Source organism: Liolophura sinensis, chromosome 6 (assembly GCF_032854445.1).
Source record: "Liolophura sinensis isolate JHLJ2023 chromosome 6, CUHK_Ljap_v2, whole genome shotgun sequence".
NCBI classification, from domain to species: Eukaryota; Metazoa; Mollusca; class Polyplacophora; order Chitonida; family Chitonidae; genus Liolophura; species Liolophura sinensis.
The window spans coordinates 14992776-14999870 of record NC_088300.1 but is presented as its reverse complement, the minus strand read 5'-3'; positions in this window follow the sequence as shown (position 1 = coordinate 14999870).

The window sequence follows — 7095 nt, the reverse complement described above, 5'->3', positions numbered from 1 at the left end:
ACCTGGACAGGATGGAATATCTGTGGCACCTGAATATGGAGAGCCTTTAGGAGATGGAAAAACCCCAATGCTACCTGGACAGGAAGGAATATCTGTGGCACCTGAATATGGAGAGCCTCCAGGTGATGGAAAAACTCCAATGATACCTGGGCAGGAAGGAATATCTGTGGCACCTGAATATACAGAGCCTTCAGGAGATGGCAAAACTCCAATGATACCTGGGCAGGAAGGAAAATCTGTGGCACATGAATATGGAGAGCCACCAGGAGATGGAAAAACTCAAATGATATCTGGGCAGGAAGGAATATTTGTGGCACCTGAATATGGAGAGCCTCCAGGAGATGGAAAAACTCCAATGATACCTGGGCAGGAAGGAATGTATGTGGCACCTGAATATGGAGAGCCTCCAGGAGATGGAAAAACTCCAATGATACCTGGACAGGAAGGAATGTATGTGGCACCTGAATATGGAGAGCCTTCAGGAGATGGAAAAACCCCAATGCTACCTGGACAGGAAGGAATATCTGTGGCACCTGAATATGGAGAGCCTCCAGGTGATGGAAAAACTCCAATGATACCTGGGCAGGAAGGAATATCTGTGGCACCTGAATATACAGAGCCTTCAGGAGATGGCAAAACTCCAATGATACCTGGGCAGGAAGGAAAATCTGTGGCACATGAATATGAAGAGCCTCCAGGAGATGGAAAAACTCCCATGATACCTGGACAGGAAGGAATATCTGTGGCACCTGAATATGGAGAGCCTTCAGGTAATGGAAAAGCTCCAATGCTACCTGGACAGGAAGGAATATCTGTGGCACCTGAATATGGAGAGCCTTCACGTGATGGAAAAACTTCAATGATACCTGGGCAGGAAGGAAAATCTGTGGCACATGAATATGGAGAGCCTCCAGGAGATGGAAAAACTCCAATGATACACGAGCAGGAAGGAATATCTGTGGCACCTGAATATACAGAGCCTTCAGGAGATGGAAAAACTCCAATGATACCTGGGCAGGAAGGAAAATCTGTGGCACCTGAATATGGAGAGCCCCCAGGTAATGGAAAAACTCAAATGATATCTGGGCAGGAAGGAATATTTGTGGCACCTGAATATGGAGAGCCTCCAGGAGATGGAAAAACTTCAATGATACCTGGGCAGGAAGGAATGTATGTGGCACCTGAATATGGAGAGCCTCCAGGAGATGGAAAAACTCCAATGATACCTGGGTAGGAAGGAATGTATGTGGCACCTGAATATGGAGAGCCTCCGGGTGATGGAAAAACTCCAATGATACCTGGACAGGATGGAATATCTGTGGCACCTGAATATGGAGAGCCTTCAGGAGATGGAAAAACCCCAATGCTACCTGGACAGGAAGGAATATCTGTGGCACCTGAATATGGAGAGCCTCCAGGTGATGGAAAAACTCCAATGATACCTGGGCAGGAAGGAATATCCGTGGCACCTGAATATACAGAGCCTTCAGGAGATGGCAAAACTCCAATGATACCTGGGCAGGAAGGAAAATCTGTGGCACATGAATATGGAGAGCCTCCAGGAGATGGAAAAACTCCCATGATACCTGGACAGGAAGGAATATCTGTGGCACCTGAATATGGAGAGCCTCCATGAGATAGAAGAACTCGAGAGATACCTGAGTAGAGTGTAGAGTTTGACACCACCTCTGAAGATAAGGATCTACATGCATGTGTCATTAGGAGAATGAGACTGGTGTGTCAGCAGGTGATTGAGACTGGTGTGTCACCAGGTGATTAAGACTGGTGAGTCACCAGGTGATTGAGACTGGTGTGTCACCAGGTGATTAAGGCTGGTGAGTCACCAGGTGATTGAGACCAATGTGTCACCAGGTGATTAAGACTGGTGAATCACCAGGTGATTGAGAGTGGTGTCTCACCAGGTAATTAAGACTGGTGAGTCACCAGGTGATTGAGACTGGTGTATCACCAGGTGATTGAGACTGGTGAGTCACCAGGTGATTGGGACTGGTGTATCACCAGATGATTGAGACTGGTGAGTCAACAGGTGATGGAGACTGGTGAGTCACCAGGTGATTAAAACTGGTGTGTCCAGGGGATTGAGACTGATGTGTTGTGAGTTGATTGTGACTGGTGTGTCACCAGGTGATTAAGACTGGTATGTCCAAGGGATTGAGACTGGTGTGTCACCAGGTGATTGAGACTGGTGTGTCACCAGGTGATTAAGTCTGGTGTGTCCAGGGGATTGAGACTGATGTGTTGTGAGTTGATTGAGACTGGTGTGTGACCAGGTGATTGAGACTGGTGTGTGACCAGGTGATTGAGACTGGTGTGTGACCAGGTGATTAAGACTGGTGAGTCACCAGGTGATTAAGACTGGTGTGCCACCAGGTGATTGAGACTGGTGAGTCAACAGGTGATTGAGACTGGTGAGTCACCAGGTGAATGAGACTGATGAGTCACCAGGTGATTGAGACTGGTGTGTCAGTAGGTGATTGAGACTGGTGTGTCACCAGGTGATTAAGACTGGTGAGTCACCAGGTGATTAAGACTGGTTTGTCCAGAGGATTGAGACTGATGTGTCGTGAGGTGATTGAGACTGGTGTGTCACTAGGTGATTAAGATGGGTGAGTCACCAGGTGATTGAGACTGGTGTGTCACCAGGTGATTGAGACTGGTGTGTCCAGGGGATTGAGACTGGTGTGTCACCAGGTGATTGAGACTGGTGTGTCCAGGGGATTGAGACTGATGTGTCGTGAGGTGATTGAGACTGGTGTGTCACCAGGTGATTAAGACTGGTGTGTCAGCAGGTGATTGAGACTGGTGTGTCACCAGGTGATTGAGACTGGTGAGTGACCACGTGATGGAGACTGGTGAGTCACCAGGTGATTGAGACTGGTGAGTCACCAGGTGATTGAGACTGGTGTGTCACCAGGTGATTGAGACTGGTGTGTCACCAGGTGATTGAGATTGGTTTGTCCAGGGGATTGAGATTGATGTGTCGTGAGGTGATTGAGACTGGTGTGTGACCAGTTGATTGAGACTGGTGAGTCAGCAGGTGATTGAGACTGGTGTGTCAGCAGGTGATTGAGACTGGTGAGTCACCAGGTGATTGAGACTGGTGTGTAACCAGTTGACTGAGACTGGTGTGTCAGCAGGTGATTGAGACTGGTGAGTCACCAGGTGGATGAGACTGGTGAGTCACCAGGTGATTAAGACTGGTGTGTCAGCAGGTGATTGAGACTGGTGTGTCACCAGGTGATTGAGACTGGTGTGTCAGCAGGTGATTGAGACTGGTGAGTCACCAGGTGAATGAGACTGGTGAGTCAGCAGGTGATTGAGACTGGTGTGTCAGCAGGTGATTGAGACTGGTGAGTCAACAGGTGATTGAGACTGGTGTGTCGCCAGGTGATTAAGACGGGTGAGTCATCAGGTGATTAAGACTGGTGTGTCACCAGGTGATTGAGACTGGTGTGTCAGCAGGTGATTGAGACTGGTGTGTGACCAGGTTTTTGAGACCTCTGTAGACACGCGGGCAATGGTGAGCCATTCTGAAGTGTGTACAAATTAAGTGTACACATATTTCAATTTAGAGTGCAACAAGCAAACTTCTGAAGACATGTTAACAGATATAGAATGGATGCCCCTTCCAGGGCAATATGTTAGTGTATGGTGTGATGTGATAAGTCAGGCAAGATCTGAGATTGCCTCTTCAAATCCCAGTCCATTTTGTCAGGTAATATGTGTGAAAACAGCTGGGAGCCAACTATTTAGATATACCACATTAGTATAAATAGAGCTCAGTCAGGCCATCCCTAGTAACATGTATTTATAGAAGAAATGATGACAACTCCATCCTTGTTTAAACATATTTTTGTACTTTTTCTTCAAAAACCATTCACCAATGGCAGCCTTCCAGGGTCTGAGAGTTTGCTGGCAGATGGATGGACTTGTTAAATGGCCAGCTGGTGTGAGGACTAGAGGCAGAAAGTGGTGGAGGTCGAAGGGGCGTTGGGGTAGGGGAAAGGGTGTGATAAATACTCTAGCCCTAATGGAACATTACAAACAGAGCAGACTATAAATCTGACTGCCTCCTGTGAGAATATCCAGGCCCCAGCACTTAGGCGCTGGGGGATTCCCCTTTAGACTCACCTTGACTGAGACTGTCACTCAAAACAAGAGCAAATGAACAACATACATAAAACCAGAAGATAAAAAAATAGTTGCATATTAAAACACAGTAGCTAAAGTAAAGAGCGGGTAAGTGCAGGAATTGAACGCACATAGTAACTAGAGGATTTCAATTAATTGTAAAGAATAGTTGGATCAGTTAACTAAAGGCAGAGTAAATAAAGGCAGAGTAAATAAAGGCAGAGTAACTGTAGTAATCTGAAAGGGTTTAGCAGTTTTTCCAAATAAAATTATATTGCAGTGGGAGATGCATTTTACGAATGCATTTTAAATTATTATTAGTAATATCAGTTTTGAAATGTAAAATTTGCACAGAAGAGGCTGATACATTCTGAAAGGTAATTATTGGGATTTTTTTTTAAAACTATGGCCAAAAATTCACTGCATTTATACTGATGATTTTTTTGCCAAACATCAGCAATATAGCCTCTTTTAGAGATTTATACATCTGTATAAAAATATTTTACAGTCCAGAGTTACAATTTATTTATTTATTTATTTATTTGATTGGTGCTTTACTAAGGAATATTTGACTTATACAATGGAGGCCAACATTGCAGTGGGTGAAGACTGGGCATAGCCCACAGGGAACCCACAACCATCTGCAGGTATACCATATACAACTGGAGAGGAAGTCAACATGAGCTGTACTTGAACTCACAGCTATCACATTGGCGAGAGACTCCTTGGTCACTATTCTGTGCCAGCACCCTAAAAACCAGGCCAGGGAGACTCCTAACCAGAGTTCCAAGACCTGCATAGCGAATATATGAAATTTACATTTAAATTTTATTTATATGGCAGATTTAAATTCTACCAGAGGAATCTATCAAGACATGAATTTAAGCTAAATTCTTATGGACTCACAGTTGTGGGGAGCAGCCATCAGGGATGGGCATTCTCCACCCCCTCCTTAGCTCAGCTAACAGTTCTGTACTATCCAGGGTGGGATATGGGCTGCCTCCTAATGTAGAGATTTCAAACATCACCACCCCAAATGACCAGCTGAGTGGGAGAGAAGCAAAACAGTGAAATGTGAGAATTTATAAAACGAATAAAAATGAATACCTTTATTACATGTAAATACATTTGCTTTGATAAGATGGAAGGTACAGTAAGTGTATCAGTTGGGGTAAAGAGCTACATAGACAGTTCTGGCTACCTAGAGACTAATTTCACCAGTTTTCAAAGAGCAAACCTCTCAAACTTTAGAAAAAATTCCTTCTGGCAAAAATTTCAAGACACAAATAAATTTATTTAAATAAATTTATTTATTTGTTTATTTATTTATTTGAACGGTGATTCAAAGCATCTGGTTAACCACTGCGGTCAGATTGTGAGTTACATTGTCTTAAAATATCACAGCATATTTACTTGCCACATACTGTCACTTCCTATTTTAAGAGAAAGAAAATTACATCAAAAGGTTTAGCTATACATCCAAAAGGGGTTTCATTCAAGTACAAAAGATTCAAATCATTTCAACAGAATGTGCCAGCCACCACCTTTTATACATGAACAACTGTACTTACACATCACTGGCTGAAGAGAAGGTCATGTCAAATATAGCCTCAATGGACATCCACTTAATGGGCAGTTTTCCACCTCGTCTGTTCACATATACCTTATCATCGTATACAAAACGTGTCAGGCCAAAATCACCGATTTTCAGAGTTTTATTCTCCCCTACCAAAACATTACGGGCTGCCAGGTCCCGGTGAACATAACCTTTCTGAGACAGGAACTCCTACAGGCATAAAAACAATTACAACACACAATGGGTCTTGTGTTCGTGAGGACTGTATAAGTACCAAGTGCTTGGCTTAGAAATTGAATATATTAAAGTAAGCTTAGGTGATACCAATTTTATATTTTATTGTACAGGTCAGAAACATGAAAAGGCCCAAAATAGTATGAAAATAAAACTGAAAATTCACCTACTTTTTATTTTGTCTGATCCTGAGGTTTTTATGAATTCCCTATTTGTCAAGGCTTTCTGATCATGTAAGCAAGTCTTCAACAGTGAAAATTTCTCTGACAGCCCAAACTTTGAAAAAATTGGATGATTTTCAAATTTTACTATTGTTTTATACCGGACACTGAATAAAAATTTATTCTGCCTGTAAAACAACAATTTAAATTGGCATTGCCTTCTGTCACCAGACTGACATGAAGAAGTTCCCCACTGAACTTTTGCTGGTCATAAGTGAAAATAAAGCTGTACAATTTTCAATATAGTACGGAAACAGAAAACGGTTACAAATATGTTCAGGATATCGCATCCTTGTGTAAAACATTAGGATATTTATATTCCATATATTCTTCACTTGTGAGATATGCCCAGGGCAGCTTACTGGAGGACTGTCTGATTCACCTCATGATTGGGAATAGTTTGAGTAGATTTTAGTATGACAAGCACAAGCAGTTTCTTGAAGCCACATACAAATAATTGAAAATAATGAAATGTGATGAGTAAAACAGACTCTGACCAGAGATAGAGGATCATAAAGGTAACATAATGTCCCAAAATGCTTGTTTTCCACAGGCTAACAAAGTGGTGCGAACAATTCCACTAATGTTTACACTTTATTATAGACAAATAAACAGACACACATGGCAGTTAGAATACATTTTGATTATAAAGCTGGCCACGAAGCGAAAAATTAAATCTCTGAAATCACGCTTTTGCAGAAAAAATTTTCTTCCATTTCACACAATTTCTATACGTACCATTCCTACTGCAATTTGACGTGCAAATGAGAGAAGGTCCAAAGATGTTAGCTGTACTGGTGCCATATTAGCATAGTCATTTGTAGCCTTCTCACCCTGATAAACGCAAACATATATCTTCTTCATATATCTGAATGGCCTGATATTATCTTGATAACTGTACATCAAAAGTCT